This window comes from Heptranchias perlo, chromosome 15, assembly GCF_035084215.1.
Source record: "Heptranchias perlo isolate sHepPer1 chromosome 15, sHepPer1.hap1, whole genome shotgun sequence".
Lineage (NCBI taxonomy): Eukaryota > Metazoa > Chordata > Chondrichthyes > Hexanchiformes > Hexanchidae > Heptranchias > Heptranchias perlo.
This window is the reverse complement of record NC_090339.1, coordinates 54,891,057-54,909,345: the sequence shown is the minus strand read 5'-3', so window position 1 is coordinate 54,909,345 and position 18,289 is coordinate 54,891,057.

Here is an 18,289-nt window from a genome sequence, read left to right as displayed (position 1 = left end):
AAAAGCAAGAGCCCAGTTACGTACTTTCTAATCACTGGCCCTAGTGAATAAACGCTCATTTCCTTAGCTGTGAGCAAACGGCAGTGCATCGGGTTTCAGATGTCACAAACTGCTTTATTATGTACGGCTTAACTCTTTGCTCCTCACCGCTCAGGCAGGCTTTCACTGAAACAAAGGCACCAATAGAGACAACAGTCTCCTCCTGACATGAGTATAAAGGAAGGGTTAAAGAGGTTTTTTGGTCTGCAGCTATATATCTCTGCTATCTTCCTCCCAACTTTGTGGCACATTATGCTGTGATTACATATAAAAATAGCAACATTCCAAGCAACCAGCAGCCAAAAGAATGCGCAGCAGCAATAGCTTCTCCTTGCTTAGGCCCTAGCTAATCACATAGTTCGCTCTTGTTATGTAGTTTACTTTATTCAAGCTACTTTGGGCCGATGCAACTTTTCCAAGCATTTCCTACGTATACGAACATAGGAAAAGGAGTAGGCCATTTAGCCCCTCGAGCCTGTTCCGCCATTCAGATCATGGCTGATCTGTGACCTAACCCCATATACCCACCTTAGCCCCATATTCCTTAATACCTTTGGTTAACAAAAATCTATCAATCTCAGATTTAAAATTAACAATTGAACTAGCATCAACTGCCGTTTGCGGAAGAGAGTTCCAAACTTCTACCACCCTATGCGTGTAGAAGTGTTTCTTAACTTCACTCCTGAAAGTCCTAGCTCTAATTTTTGGGCTATGTCCCCTAGTCCTAGACTCCCCAACCAGCAGAAATAGTTTCTCTCTATCTACCCTATCAGTTCCCCTTAATATCTTGAAAACTTCGATCAAATCACCGCTTAATCTTCTAAATTCCAGGGAATACAACCCTGGTTTGTGTAATCTCTCCTTGTAATTTAACTCTTGGAGTCCAGATATCATTCTAGTAAATCTACGCTGCACTCCCTCCAAGGCCAATATATCCTTCCTAAGGTGCGGTGCCCAGAACTGAACTCAATACTCCAGGTGTGGTCTAACCAGGGCTTTGTATAGCTGCAACATAACTTCTACCCCCTTGTATTCTAGTCCTTTAGATATAAAGGCCAGCATGCCATTTGCCTATTTGATTTATTTCTATACCTGTCCATGACATTTTAATGATCTACGTACATGGACTCCTAAGTCTCTTTGGATCTCCACTGTTTCGAGCTTTTCACCATTTAGAAAGTACGCTGATCTGTTCTTTTTAGGTCCAAAGTGGATGACCTCACACTTGCCTACATTGAAATCCATTTGCCACAGTTTTACCCATTCACTTAATCTATTAATATCTCTCTGTCATTTTATGCTTCCATCTACACTGCTTACAATGCTGCCTATCTTTGTGTCATCGGCAAACTTGGATATGTACTTTTTGCTCTATCCAATGTTCTCCATTTCTCTCTTGAAGGAGCTGATTCCTCCTTTTGTATACTTTCAAGGGTGCCAGCCATCTGCTGTGTATTTCACCCGAATGACATTCTTCATTCGGCAGGCTATTCAACTGCAGCTGGCATCACTTCCAAACCCAGCCCTCGTCTGATACCCAAATTCATGCACTTTCCAGCATGAATCAGTGGATAGCAATCGAGAATGGGAATACTGGTTGATCTTTTTCCATTCTCAAACTCAGGGATCAAGCTCTTTTTTTAAACCTTTATTAAAATGGAATCTTCTTGTTCTCTCTCCATGTTACTGCATACTCCCCCGCCTCACCCCGGCTACGTTGCTGCAGCAGTCTGAGAGCTTTAAGTCCAGCTCTGAAGTCACTGCTGTTAAACACAGCAGTCACTGGGACACATTGTCCCAGCAAGTTGGAAATGGGCAACCTGCCCAAAGTGCAGCCTAGATAATAAGTAAATTCTTAGCACAGTCAGGCAGCTGGCAAAGAGTTTTAATAGCCTGTAGAGTTCTTTGCAAAATCATTCCCCAGTTTTTGAAATGTAGTTAATTTATGTTACTTCCCAATCTCTGTAACATCCTCCAGCCCTACAACCCTCCAAGATCTCTGTGTTCCTCCATTTCTGGCCTCTTGCGCATCCCCGATTTTCATCCCGGCACCATTGGTGGCCATGCCTTCAGTTGCCTAGGCCCTGAGCTCTGAAATTCCCTCCTTCAACTTCTTTGCCTCTCTACCTCTGTCTCCTCCTTTAAGATGCTCCTTAAAACCTACCTTTGACCAAGCTTTTGGTCACCTATCCTGATATCTCCTTATGTGGCTCGGTGTCAAATTTTTGTCTGACTACGATCCTATGAAGCACCTTGGGATATTTTACTACGTTAAAGGAGCTATATAAATGCAAGTTGTTGTTACTTGAATAAACTGCTTACTACAAAATGACTCACTTACTTAATGTATATTTCGAGGGGAAATATTAATGTGAACTCTGATATAAAAAAATTCTTAGGAACTTTTAATTGTAATGGAGGATTTTCTAAAATATGTTTTTAAATTTGCTGCAATGCGGTAGGTTGCTGAAATAAGTAAAGTCATATCAAGAAGTGACTGTGTGTTAAATGTGTATCTGGGCATTAAAGGGATTGACTTAGAGGGCACAGTCTTGATGAAAAAGTGTTTGGCAAAATTTTATTTTGTAGAAAAAAAACACAAAAGCCACTCCTCCTTTTTATCACATGACACGTAGTGATCAGTTTGAATAAGGTTTATCCCATTGTCTGTTTGCAAATATTAGAAAAAAGCTCTATCAAACGCAAAGACTATGCTCCTTAACAGAAGTTAATATTCCCATTATTCCAGTTAGCATAGGCATAATCTAGACTGATCCTTCAGCGCGGTTCTGAGGGAGTGCTGCGTTGTAAGAGGTGCTGTCTTTCAGATGAGCCATTAAACCAAGGCCCAATCTGCCTGTTCAGATGGAAGTAAAAGATCCCATGGCACTATTCGAAGAAGATCAAGGGAGTTCTCCTCATGCCCTGGCACAACATTTATCTCTCAATCAACACTACCAAAACAGATTAACTGGTCTTATCTCATAGCTGTTTTCAGGACCTAATTGACTGCTACATTTTGCCTACATTACAACAATGAGTACAAGTCCAAAAGTAATTCATTGGCTGTGAAAGGCTTTGGGATGGCCTGACATCATGAAAGGCGCTATATAAATGGAAATTCTTTCTAAACAAAATGTGTTTAGATGTTCAATTACTACAGTACTCACTTCCAAGAGAAGTATTCACTTATCAAGTATTTGATGATATTGTAAAATACTAATTGTCAATTAAACACCCTCAGAGCAACAATTAGCACAAAATCTGATATGCAACCAAAATCAGGAAGACAGCCTGAGTCTGATAGTTGACAGTTTATTATGGAGTGCAAAGGCTGCTTATAACCGATGGCTGCGTGACAGGTTGTAGAACTGGTCTCTGCCAATTCAAGGCTGAATTTCAGTTTACCAGGCTGTACATCACAGTTAAGCACTCAAATCACTACAACCCAGGCAATGTCAAACGTGCTCCGTGCAGACTTAATAAACAATCAAAACACCAGACTGCTTGTTGCTGATGCTTAAGCAGAATGTTATCAGAGACCAATCAGTGTTCTCACAGATCACTACGATACTTGTACTGTTTTAGTACAAGCTGATGTGATACCACCGTAAAATGCAGATAGTAACGCTGGATGTGACCTTTGCCATTGTAAATAAAATGATAGTGAAATATTCAACAGACTATCTCAAGTGTTTCTAAAGAATGTGTATCACTTTTCACAGGTCTGATCAAGAATCATTTCCGACAATGATATAATGGTACTTGATGTTCAAAATCTACACTTTGAAAATCATTGTTTATATCTATCTATAAAGAAATAAACATTCTTTATCAGTGACCAGGTAGATCAAAATTCAACCGCAAATTCATTAATGATCTGAAAAGGTATAGATTAGAATCATAGAATCATACAGTACAGAAGGAGGCCATTCGGCCCATCGTGCCTGTGCTGGCTCTCTGAAAGAGTTACCAATTATTCCCACTCTCCTGCTCTTTCCTCATAGCCCTGCAATTTTTTCCTTTTTAAGTATTTACCCAATTCCCTTTTGAAGGTTACTACTGAATCTGCTTCCACTGCCCTTTCAGGCAATGCATTCCAGATCATAACAACTCGCTGCATTAAAAAAATTTCTCCTCATCTCCCCCGATTCTTTTGCCAATTATCTTAAACCTGTGTCCTCTAGTCTGGACAGTTGTGACTACAATTTCCTGCTTGATTCTGACAATATGAAGACCAGTGTTTGTGAAGTTGAGGGCACCCTCATACCAGCTGCTTCTTTAGATAAAGTTGGTGCAATTGCAACTTTGGATGTTGGATGAGGACAGAATTAGACTCATCTGTAATGTCCCCCATGGCTAAATTCCTTGCCAGAACTCATTGTCCAATTCCACCCCACCCCACCCCATTAAGAATGACTACTTAAGCACACTGGTAACAGTTTGGCTCAGTTGGTAGCACTCTTGCCTCTGAGTGAGAAGGTTGTGGGTTCAAGCAACAATCCAGAGACTTAAGCAAGTAATCTAGACTGACACTTCAGTGTAATACTGAGGGAGTGCTGCATTGTCAGAGGGGCTGTCCTTCAGCTGAGATGTTAAAGTGGAACTATAAGATCCCATCGCATTTTTTCAAAGAAGAGCAGGGAGCTCTCCTGACCAACATTCATCACTCAATCAACACCACCAATGCAGTCTTCTCATTGCTGTTTAGTGGAATCTTGCTGCGCACAAATTTGCTGCTGTGTTTGCCCACAGAAACAACAGAGACTACACTTAAAAATAAATTACTTAATTGGTTGTGAAGCATGGTTGGGATGTCCTGAAGATATGAAAGGTATTATATAAAAGTCCTTTCAGCTGAGGGTTGCTGGTGTCTGTGAATATCTACCTCAGCATGAGTTGAAAGATTCAAAAGAAGAGGACAGAAAATTGTAAAAAAAAAATGTACATATAGGGTTAATTCACTGGTCCCACCCTCCCGACTGGAAGTCATGTGTGAACAGAGCATGGATTAGGGAATTGGCACCACAGAGTTGCAGCTCTACCTCTGATCCACACTTCCTTCGAGTGAATGGAATCGATGAATGTGTAATTTAAAAAATGAAAGATGGCGGAAAGTTTGCTCAATGGGGCAACACATTCCCAGCTGAATGTAATTCCACGTATAATGCAACCTTTCAACTTCACAGGAAACGTTCTTCGAATGATTGGCACATTGGATGGATTGCGTTGATTAATATTTATTTAGTTGATTTATATTATATGTTGCCGACCGGAAACTGCTTTTCGGTACGGTCCTGTATTTATAGCAGAAATTGGCAGAAGAGGCCGAGCTTGATAGTTGACTACTCATTATGGAGTGTAAACGACTCCAGTGCAGTTACAAACATTACACCATATTGTGCAAAGCATCAATTATAAGGAGCTTGGCTACAAGTTGGCGATGACAAAGCACTGTACAGGCTGAATCAGACATGTTACCTAGTCACAGACTGCGAGCAATTCTGAGAAATAGCCAGACACAGATCAGATTGTGTTCAGTTATTGATTATTGTACTCAGTGAAAAGATATGAAGCTGCTAAAATGAGAAAGGGTCAGAAGTGACTCTAAATGGCACTCAATCCATGACAAATCTTTTAAACATAGTGGAGGCTGGGAGGGAGGAGTGGTTGAGAAGCCAATACAAATTCTGATAGCACAGATTAGCCCTATATCAGCATGATCTTAATGTAATGTTACAAGTGATTCAGTTGCTTCAAATATGTAAATGTTTCCATGTACACAGATATAGTTTGGCTTGGGTTTCTCAGTTGCTATGCAATTAAATTGTTTTTTCTCCATTTCCAGACATGCAGTTAAATGGTAATAACTAAAGGCATCAAGAGGACACTTTGGGATAGAAATTCGTTTGGGGCCTGCTTTCAGGCTCAGAATCGGCATTGCGCAGACAGTGTGGGCAGAGCCAGGAAGTAAAATTGGTCAGAGGCCCTCGTTATCATGAAATCGATGAGCTGCCTGTGCTAGTCACGTTGTTGATTGGCAACTCATCTAATCGGGCTTCCCTGATGCTATTTCAAGGCAGCCTGCACCTCTTAAAGGGGAGGTGTACTTTGGCTATTGTTTGCAAGTTTGCCCTGTAAGAAAGATAGTGGTTGCCTATTGAGATGCTCTGAGGATGTGCATGTCAAAGTTTGAACATGGCAGGCCAAGAAGGAGCCTCAAGGGCCAACCCACTTCTTGGCTGTGGCGTTGGTATACTAGTGGAGAAGGTTGACTGGAGGGGGGGGGAAGTCCTCTTCCCACCAGGCAGCAGGAAGATATCCCGCCAAGCTGCTCGGCAACAGTGGGCACGGGTGGCAGAGCATGTCAGCACCAGCAGCATCGCCCCCGGGGCATGGCTGCAATGCAGGAAAAAGTTTAATGACCTGACCAGGGTTGCTGAGGTAAGACTCCTAACTCCTATCTCACAGCACTATAAGAATATAAGAAATAGGAGCAGGAATAGGACATAAGGCCCCTCAAGCTTGCCCCATTATTCAATAAGATCATGGCTGATCTTCTACCTCAACTTCACTTTCCCACCCTACTCCCATATCCCTTGATTCCCTTAGTGTTGAAATGTCCATTGATCTCAGTCTTAAATATACTCAATCTCTAAGCATTCACAGCCCTCTGGGGTAGAGAATTCCAAAGATTCACAACCCTCTGAGTGAAGAAATTTTTACTCATCTCGGTCCTAAATGGCCAACCCCTTATCCTGAGTCTATGCCGCCTAGTTCTACACTCTCCAGCCAGGGGAAACAGCCTTTCAGCATCTACCCTGTCAAACCCTCTAAGAATTTTATACATTTCATTGAGATCACCACTCATTCTTCTAAACACTAGAGAATATACGCCCACTCTACTCAATCTCTCCTCATCAGACAACCCGCTCACCCCAGGAATCAATCTAGTGAACCTTCGTTGGACCCCCTCTAAGGCAAGTATATCCTTCCTTAGGTAAGGAGATCAAAACTGTACACAGTACTCCAGGTCTGGTCTCACCAGAGCTCTATGTAATTGAAGCAAGACCTCTTTACTCTTATACTCCAACCCCCTTGCAATAAAGGCCAACATACCATTTGCCTTCCTAATTGTTTGCTGTACCTGCATGTTAATTTTCTGTGATTCATGTACAAGGACACCTAAATCCCTCTGAATACCAACATTTCTTCGTCTCTCACTGTTTTCTATTCTTCTTACCAAAGTGGACAATTTCACATTTCCCCACATTATACTCCATCTGTCACCTTCTCGTCCACTCACTTAACCTGTCTATATCCCTTTGCAGCGTCTTTTTTCCTTCTCACAGCTTTGTATCATCAGCAAACTTGGATACATTACACTCGGTCCCTTCATCTAAGTCATTGACATATATTGTAAATAGCTGAGGCCCTAGCACTGATCCTTGCAGCACCCCACTAGTTACAGGCTGCCAACCCAAAAATAACCCATTTATTCCCACTCTCTGTTTTCTGTCTGTTAAGCAATCCTCTATCCATGCTAATATATTACCCCCAATCCTATGAGCCCCAATCTTGTGTAACAACCTCTTGTGTGGCACACTATCTGCACAACCTGAAGCCCCAGCACTCACAACCCTTCCCTCCATCGATTACCAGCACTCTCCTCCATTCACTGCAGCACACATCACTCCACCTCCTTCTGTCCCTAATGTAAAAAGTTGGATAGCCAGGTGGTGAAGGATAGAATACTAGAGCCTGGTCTTCAGTTGCTTCCAAGCCTTTATTCGCAAAGATCCGCCTTACACATCGTGCACCCCATAGATAAGTTCCCTCCTATAAATGGATACAAGAGAGTCCCCAATTGATACCCACCACCTGAATACAATTAACACTATTTGATATAAACCACATGGATACAATGCCATACTTGGCACCTTCTACACTCCTCACTACTATTGTCTTCACCTCCTCACTTCTCTGTCACCCTTCACACACCAGAACCACGATTCTCACTAGACGACCACTATCACTCTCCCTTCTTTCTATCAGGGCAAGCTCACGAACAATAGTAGAGAGGAGGCTAAGGACAGGAGGAAGGAGATTGTCCATTCAGGTCCTTTTCCCCAGTCGAGGAGGATGTAATGCAGATTGTGGGGATGGGGTCGCGTCGGGGGCGTGGCCAGTGACGAGGCTGGAGGACGCATCCTCCAGGGTTCCTGGTCATCTTACAGTCTGTCTCCTTCTCACTGAAATCTCACCCTCACACATTATGCCAGACAAAGTTCAGCTATTTTCAGCAGCCACTCCTTGACACTAAATGCTAATCCTTGTTCCTCTCTTCCCTTCCACGTGAAGAAAATGTAGAGCGCCCAGAGGCCGAGGCGCTGGAAAAGGGCAGCACTCATGATCCTCTCTCAGGATGATAGCACACCTTCTCCCTTGACAGCCTTTGACCCAGTGCCTTTATTGGGCTCAGATAGCCAGCTGGCCCAGACTTCTCCAGCCAACGCCAAGATACAGCAGTCTGCAGCGGGGCTCTCAAGGCCCAGAGCTGCTCGAGGTCGCCCACCACAGCCATCTGAAGTGCCCTTAGTGGATGATCAACAAACTCCCACTTGCCAGGGTCCTGGAACAAGGCAACCATCTCGGAGGAGCATTAGAATATGTAAATAAGATCAGAAAGCAGGCTCTAAGGGATTGCACTAGGGTGATTTCAGTTCAATATCTAGAGAATGAAAAGTTGTTAAATCCACAGTGTTCATGATCTGAAGTAAAGAGGTTTTATTTTTGCACTGCTGTTAGTCTTTATCATCTAAGAAGAAGACCCATGAAGTAGCGGTATTGGAGAGCATTCAGAAGGTGGGTGGAAGGAGTGGGTCGAAAGGTAGGACTGTTGATGTGCTGGGGGAGTGTTTACTTAGGAGAATCGCACCTCAATAATTTGTGGAAGCAATGCTCGGCCTTGGTCTTCCTCATCATCCTCTCCTTCCTCGTCCCCATCTCCATCTTGTTCCTCTACTTCTTCCTCCTGTGGCAGTGGCAAGGCTTGGCCCCTTTGAATGGCATAGTTGTGTAGCATGCGGCAAACCACCACAAAACCAGAGACTCACTTGGGGCTATACTGCAGGACTCCACCGGATCGGTCCAGGCACCAGAACCTTTGTTTTGAGGACGCCTGTGGATTGTTCAGTGAAAACTCTGATTTGAGCATGGCTCTCGTTGCATTGGAGGTGGGGATCCCTTTAAATATCGGGGCTTCAGTCTGCTACCTGAATAGTTGTGTCATCTTTTTCTGGTCGGACTTAAGAATGAGCGCCCAGGCATCAATTTTCAAAAAGGGTCCGAGTGCAAGCGCAGGACCCCTTGTTTAAATATTTTAATGAGGCCAGCATTCATTTCAGGCAGACACTGGGATGCCTGAGTAGCGCCTTAACCAATATGGATGCCGCCACTTTTTTTGCACATGACCTCCCACCGTGAAATTGGTAAGTGAAACACCGATTTTGCACCCAAAAACTCGGCGAAACGCAAACAAATTTCTGTGTTTTTTTAAGGAACATTTAGATCTGTAGTAAACTTTTTTTTCTCAAAGCAGTGTTCGTTGGCATTAGAGATGTCAGCTCAAGGGGCCCTAATATCCTTCCTCTTTCCAGCTGGTGACAGTGTCAGTTGTAGCACTGAACCCAGCCTGAGAAGTTCAAGTCCTATTGCAGCAGTGCCATTTTCCCATTTCCCACAGCAGCCATGCATACAGCTCGCACTCATTTATGGGCAGTTTTGTGCCATGGATTTGTGTCTACAGGGAGCTGGATTGAGACAGTTCCAAAGTCAATCCATTTTGATTGCTTATAAAATACGGCAGAACTTTGGTTTGAATTTAAAGGAGACTTTCTCCGAATTTTGCTTCCTTTTACTTTCATAGCAACTTAACTCCATTGTATCCTCCCTCTGAATAATAAGAGAAAAGGGCAGTTATGACAGAACTGTGCAGACACTGCTCGGAACTATCATAAAACTATTTTTAAAAACACCATAAAAGATAGTGCATAGGTGTAAATTTTTTTTTCATTTTTAATAATTTCAAAGTTATAAGAACATAAGAAATAGGAGCAGGAGTAGGCCAATCGGCCCCTCGAGCCTGCTCCGCCATTCAATAAGATCATGGCTGATCTGATCCTAATCTCAAATCTAAATTCATGTCCAATTTCCTGCCCGCTCCCCGTAACCCCTAATTCCCTTTACTTCTAGGAAACTGTCTATTTCTGTTTTAAATTTATTTAATGATGTAGCTTCCACAGCTTCCTGGGGCAGCAAATTCCACAGACCTACTACCCTCTGGGTGAAGAAGTTTCTCCTCATCTCAGTTTTGAAAGAGCAGCCCCTTATTCTAAGACTATGCCCCCTAGTTCTAGTTTCACCCATCCTTGGGAACATCCTTACCGCATCCACCCGATCAAGCCCCTTCACAATCTTGTATGTTTCAATAAGATCGCCTCTCATTCTTCTGAACTCCAATGAGTAGAGTCCCAATCTACTCAACCTCTCCTCATATGTCCGCCCCCTCATCCCCGAAGGTTATGAAGGGTTTTGATTATTTCCACTGGCAGGAGGGTTGGTAACCAGAGGACACAGATTTGAGGTAATCGGCAAAAGAACCAGAGGGGAGATGAAGAGACATTTCTTTTACGCGGCGAGTTGTTACGATCTTGAATACATTGCCTGAAAGGGTGGTGGAACCAGGTTCAATAGTAACTTTCAAAAATTGGATAAATACTTGAAAAGGAAACATTTGTAGGGCTATTGGAAAAGAGCAGCAAAGTGGGACTAGTTGGATAGCTTGTTCAAAGAGCCAGCACAGGCACAATGGGCCGAATGGCTTCCTTCCATGCCGTATTATTCTTTGTAAAAATCATATTAGTGATTTTTATTCTCCTGGTCACTCTCTCAGATTTGCAAACCATAAAAAACTGAGTGAAGGTATCATTTATATACTGAGTTTTACAGTGATACCATGAGGCAGTGAAGCAGGCATTGCTCCTGATCATAGATGTACTATCATTAAAATTTAACTGCCTTTCTCTGTACCTTCTTGTGAATAACAATTATAACTTTCACTTATATATTGCCTTTAACATAGTAAAACATCCCAAGGCACTTCACAGGAGCGTTATCAGACAAAATTTGATACCGAGCCTCATAAGGAGATATTAGAACAGGTGACCAAAAGCTTGGTCAAAGAGGTAGGTTTTAAGGACAGTCTTGAAGGAGGAGAGAGAGGTAGAGAGGCGGAGAGGTTTAGGAAGGGAGCTTAGGGCCCAGGCGGCTGAAGGCACGGCCACCAATGGTGGAGTGATGAAAATTAGGGATGCGCAAGAGGCAAGAATTGGAGGAGCGCAGAGATCTCGGAGGATTGTACGGCTGGAGAAGGTTGCAGAGTTTGGGGGTGGCGAGGCCATGGAGGGCATTTGGGCAGATGTGATACATTTGTTTCATAATGGCTATCCCAAGTGACATAAGACACTTATGACAGCATCACTCATATTATACAGTCAAATCATTGCTTGTGAATAAAATATGTGACACTTGCCCTAACAAAGTATTCTATTTGCAGTCAGCACAGTGTTTACCTTCACTGTGAAATTAAGTGGCTTTGCCACTGCAGTGTCTAGTCAGTAACCAATGTTGGGTTCCAATATTCAGATTAAATGACTAATCAATTCAGATTGACTTAGGTAAATGTGAGTTTTGGCCCAGTACAGATTACATTTGGATTTGATTGAACTGTATCTTCAAGGACCTGTTACACATATTGAGTGTTCTATCGCCAGTTAACACATCAAATATTTCATTTTCTACTGTGCCTTTGACCTCCACAATGACCTAATATATTTCAGATCTATGTCATGGTCTAAGTCAGGACTCGTGTCCAGTCTCCCTGCTGACCGAGTGAGGTATGTGCTTTCAATCTCCCTTTTTGTTCAATAGGACATGTTTTCCCACTATCTCTAGTGGTCTTGAGCGTTTGTAAAAATCCAGTCTCTCTAGCAGTCTGGTGAAAGGTATGGGAATGAGTATCGACTGCCTCAAAATGGACGGCCAACAATCCCCTCCGAAACAGGCACGAGCATTATTTCAATATTTAAATTGGGGTCCTACGCCGGCTGTACGACTTTAGTGCCGTTTTGTGTACCGGTGGGTGGACCATGTGCCACAGTTATACTGAGAGCTGAGTGGCCGAACCATCAGATCTTAAAGGGACCGCTGGAGGCTGCCCTTAGAACCATAGAAAAGATACAGCACAGAAGGGGGCCATTCGGCCCCTCGTGCCCGCACCGGCTCGAAGAACAACCAGGTGCCCATTCTAATCCCATCTTCTAGCATCTGGTCCGTAGCCCTGCAGCTTACAGCACTTTAGGTGCAGGTCCAGGTACTTTTTAAAAGAGTTGAGGGTCCTTACCTCTACCACCAATTCGGGCAGCGAATTCCATACACCCACCACCCTCTGGGAAAAGAAGTTTCTCCTCATTTCACCGCTAATCCTTCCGCCAATCAGCTTAAATCTATGTCCTCTAGTTCTTGAACTCTCCGCTAGGGGAAATTGGTACTTCCTGTCTACTCTATCTAGGCCCCTCATAATTTTGTACACCTCAATCAAGTCTCCCCTCAGCCTCCTCTGCTCCGAGGAAAACAACCCCAGCCTATCCAATCTCTCCTCGAAGCTGCAATTTTCAAGCCCTGGCAACATTCTTGTAAATCTTCTCTGCACTCTCTCCCGAGCAATTACGTCCTTCCTGTAATGTGGTGATCAGAACTGCGCACAATACTCCAGCTGTGGCCTTACCAGCGTTTTATGCAGTTCCATCATTACATCCCTGCTTTTGTATTCTATACCTCGGCTAATAAAGGAGAGCATTCCGTATGCCTTCTTTGCAACCTTATCTACCTGTACTGCCACCTTCAGGGACCTGTGCACATGCACTCCAAGGTCTCTCACTTTCTCGACCCCTCTCAATATATTCCCGTTTACTGTGTATTCCCTTTTACTGTTTGCCCTCCCGAAGTGCATTACCTCACACTTCTCCAGGTTGAATTCCATTTGCCACTTTTCCGCCCACTCCACCAACCCATTGATATCTTCTTGGAGTCCACAGCTATCCTCCTCACTATCAACTACATGGCCAATTTTTGCGTCGTCTGCAAATTTGCCAATCATGCCCCCTACATTCAAGTCCAAATCATTAATATATACCACAAACAGCAAGGGACCCAACAATGAGCCCTGTGGCACACCACTGGAAACGGATTTCCATTTGCAAAGACATCTATCAACTTTTACCCTTTGTTTCCTGTTACTGAACCAATTTTGGATCCAATTCGCCACATTTCCCTGTATCCGATGGGCTTTTACCTTTCTGACCAATCTGCCATGTGGGACCTTGTCAAATGCCTTACTAAAATCCATGTAGACAACATTCACTGCACTACCTTCACCAGTCCTTCTTGTCACTTCCTCAAAGAATTCAATCAGATTTGTAAGGCATGACCTTCCCTGAACAAATCCATGCTGACTATCCCAGATTAAACCATGCCTTTCCAAGTGACAGTTTATCCTATCTCTCAGTATTGATTCTAATAGTTTGCCCACCACCGAGGTAAGACTGACCGGCCTATAATTGTTCGGCCTTTCCCTTGTACCCTTTTTAAATAACGATACTACGTTTGCAGTCTTCCGGTCCTCCGGTACCTCCCCTGTATCTAGTGAGGATTGGAAAATGATCCACAGAGCATCCGCTATTTCCTCCCTGGCTTCCTTCAATAGCCTAGGAAACAATCCATCCGGCCCTGGTGACTTAGCAACTTTCAAGGATTCCAGTCCCTCTAGTATTCCTCTCTCGTTATGTTTACCTTATCCAATATTTCACACCTCTCCTCTTTAACTACTATGTCCGAATCATCCCTTTCCTTTGTGAATACGGAGACAAAATATTCATTTAAAACCCTACCCACATCCTCTGCTTCTACACACAAGTTACCCTTATCATCCCTGATAGGTCCCACCTTTTCCTTAGCTATCCTCTTGTTCTTAATGTACTGATAAAATATCTTTGGGTTTTCTTTACTCTTACTAGCTAATATTTTTTCATGCCCTCTCTTTGCTTTCCTTATTTCCTTTTTTATGTCATCCCTGTACTTTCTAAACTCCTCTAGGCTTTTTGCAGTATTTAGTTTTCTGTGACAGTCATAAGCTTTCTTTTTCTGCTTTATCTTGCCCCGTATACTTCTAGACAACCAGGGGGCTCTAGATTTGGCAGTGCCACCCTTTTTCTTTGAGGGCACGTGTCTGCATTGTACCCGTACAATTTCACTTTTTAGTGCCTCCCACTGGCTTGTCACTGATTTCTCCTCAAGTAGTTGTGTTCAGTCCACTTCTGCCAAATCACCTCTTAGTTCTGTAAAATTTGCCTTCCCCCAATTTAAAACATTTACTCCTGATTTAACTCTGTCCTTTTCCATAATAATGCTAAAACTAACTGAATTGTGGTCACTATCCCCACTGTCACTGTCACTTCACCCACTTGCCCATCTTCATTTCCCAGGACTAAATCTAGAATTGCATCCCCTCTTGTTGGGCTTGTCACATACTGGCTAAAAAAGTTCTCCTGGACACCGATCAAGAATTTTGCTCTCTCTGTGCCCCTCACACTGTTTGAATCCCAGTTGATATTAGGGTAGTTGAAGTCCCCTACTATTATTGCCCTCTTATTTTTGCACTCAGAAATTTGCCTACATATTTGTTCTTCTATCTCCCTTTCACTATTTGGGGGTCTATAGTACACTCCTAGTAGTGTGACTGCCCCTTTTTTATTTCTTAGCACAACCCATATGGCCTCGATTGATGATCCATTTAGCATATCATCCTTTCTCACAACTGTAATTGATTCTTTAACCAATAATGCTACCCCCCCTCCTTTTTTATCACCCACTCTATCCTGCCTGAAAACTCTATATCCAGAGATATTGAACTGCCAATTATCCCCCTCTTTAAACCAGGTTTCCGTTATAGCAATGATATCATGCTGCCATGTGACTATCTGTGCCCTTAGCTCATCTGCTTTGTTTGTAATACTCCTTGCATTGAAGTATACACCCTTTAACCCCGTCAAATTCCTGTGCTGAACACTATTTAACCTTTGCTTCTTTTGCCTTTCTGAATCGCTAACTACGTCACTAACTGCTTTTCTACTTCCCGTTTCCTGGTCTGAATTTGTCCTATCTGTACCTGCCCTTTGATTCCCATCCCCCTGCCATACTAGTTTAAACCCTCCCCAACAGAACTAGCAAATGCCCCCGCGAGGATATTGGTCCCGGTTCTGCTTGGGTGCAACCCGTCCAGCTTGTACAGGTCCCGCCTTTCCCAGAATCGGTCCCAATGCCTCAGGAATTTAAACCCTTCCCTCCGACACCATCTCTCAAGCCACGCATTCATCTGGTCTATTCTCCTATTTCTGCTCTCACTAGCACGTGGCACTGGGAGTAATCCTGAGATTACTACCTTAGAGGTCCTGCTTTTTAATTTATTTCCTAACTCCCTATGTTCTGCTAGCAGGACCTAATCCCTTCTTTTACCGATGTTGTTGGTACCGATATGGACCACGACCTCTGGCTGTTCACCCTCCCCCTTCAGAATGTCCTGCAGCCGCTCCGTGACATCCTTGACCCTAGCACCAGGGAGGCAACATACCATCCTGGAGTCACGTTTGCGGCCGCAGAAACGCCTATCTGTTCCTCTTACGATGGAATCCCCTATCACTATTGCTCTCCCATTTTTTTTGCTCCCCTCCTGTGCAGCTGAGCCACTCATGGTACCACAGTCTTGGATCTTGATGCATTCCCCTGATAAGCCATCTCCCCCAACAGTATCTAAAGCGGAATATCTGTTTGAGAGGGAGATGGCCCCAGGGGACTCCTGCTCTACCTGCCTAGTCCTTTTACTCTGCCTGGCGGTCACCCATTTCCTTTCTGCCTGCGTAATCTTTACCTGCGGTGTGACCACCTCACTGAACGTGCTACCCACGATAATCTCAGCATCGTGGATGCTCCACAGTGAATCCACCCGCAGCTCCAGCTCCGAAATGCGGTTAGCCAGTAGCTGCAGCTGGACACACTTCCTGCACACATGGTCGCCAAGGACACCGGTAGTGTCCATGACTTCCCACATAGCGCAGGAGGAGCATATCCTGGGTGCAAGCTCTGCTGCCATGGCTTGCCTTAGATTAAGCTCATTAGTTACTCCCCTTAAGGAGCATACTCCTTTAAATTACTCTTAAAAAGGCAAGTCTCTTGAAAAAGGCAAGTCTTTGTGGGGCCAGAAGGAGTATGAAATCCTCTGGCCGCTCTCAACACGATTGGAACATAGGAATTGCTGGATGAAAAAAGACCACGGTCCATCTAGTTCGCCTTCTACCATCCTGGTAGTCGCATGATACAACGATAATGGAACATAAGAACATAAGAAATAGGAGCAGGAGTAGGCCAATCGGTCCCTCGAGCCTGCTCCGCCATTCAATAAGATCATGGCTGATCTGATCCGAACCTCAAATCGAAATTCATGTCCAATTTCCTGCCCGCTCCCCGTAACCCCTAATTCCCTTTACTTCTAGGAAACTGTCTATTTCAGTTTTAAATTTATTTATTTAATGATGTAGCTTATTTAATGATGGAGTTATTGGCTAATCACAGCAATCAATCTCTATCAATGTCTACAACAGACATGAGACGAGGAAACCCCCAGTGGTGGACAGCTTTGGGAACGATAGGTCCAAAATCACCTGTTCCTTCCAATTTCTCCCTCCCCTTTAACCTTGAACTTCCTGCTTGGCTCCGGTGAGGAGCCACTGGAAGTCCCGTCCCCTTCCCCCTAGTCATCGAGCTGTCAGCGCTCACAGCTCACTGGCAATACGCAAATGAGACCCGCTCATGAAAATGGCTCAGGCCTCCTATTAGTGCGATCGGGCAGGTGGTATGCTCTACGTGGAAATGAAGCTCCAATGTGTCTTCTAATCACTGATGGTCAAGAAAGGTCTGTGCAGCCTTGAACTGTAGGCTCTCCCCCCTTCTACTTTGGACTATTCTGAATTTTGAGAGCCTGAATCGGAAGTCAGGGGTAATCTGAAGGCTCATCTTTAATTGAAGGTTACTCTGGTAACCCAAGGACAAACCACTTACCTGCATGAGGAGTGGTCACTATCCATCAGTCTGGTGAGCACCTCAGAGGGTAATAGTCCTGTCAGTGCGATGACTGATAGTCAATTTTCTACTCACCACTCAGTAAAGCTGAAGGTAAATGTAATAAAACTGAAGGCAAAACAAAGCTACTTCTTGGTTATAAAATACCCAATTTTAAAATATAGTTCAGTTACAATAAAAATTTATTTTAAATAAATATTTTTGAATCCATCAGAGGCTTTCGGTTTACACTGGCTTTGTTTACTTCTGTTGTAAATTTGATGGGATTAAAGTCCAATTGTCAAATGACTGCACTTTAGCCAGTGACACTTGAGATTCTAACATAAAACGGCTTAAATGTCTGACCTTCAACTAACATTGAGCTACAGAACAAGAAACCAAAGAAGAACCTAAACTCTGCTGTAAACTCTGGCCTCTTGCACATATTCGATTTCCTTCACTCCACCATTGGTGGCCGTGCCGTCAGCTGCCTAGGCCCTAAGCTCTGGAACTCCCTCCCTAAACCCCTCTACCTCTCTACCTCTCTCTCCTTCTTTAAGATGCTCCTTAAACCTATCTCTTTGACCAAGCTTTTGGCCACCTGTCCTAATACCTCCTTATATGGCTCAATGTCAAATTTTGTCTGTGAAGTGCCTTGGGACGTTTTACTACATTAAACACGCTATATAAATGCAAGTTGTTGTTGTAGCCGCACCGAAAAGCCATGAAAAAGAAAAGGACTTTTCAGTTGGGGCTGTGTATAAATGAGCGGATTGGACTGTCTCTAGGGCAGTTGCCCCTCCCCTCAGCTTGTCACATATGGATAGATAAGAAACACTTCTACAATATGTTGCCAAACTACTAGAGCGCTGGTATCCTGGGTGTACACTAGGTCAATGGGTAATTCTCGTTATTTTTAGCAGCCTGTTGCAATGCATTAACCTCATTTTCAGAGCTGTAATCTGCTGATTAAAAGCTCAAACTGCTTTGATTACTGAACTTGTTTTTAGTTACTGGA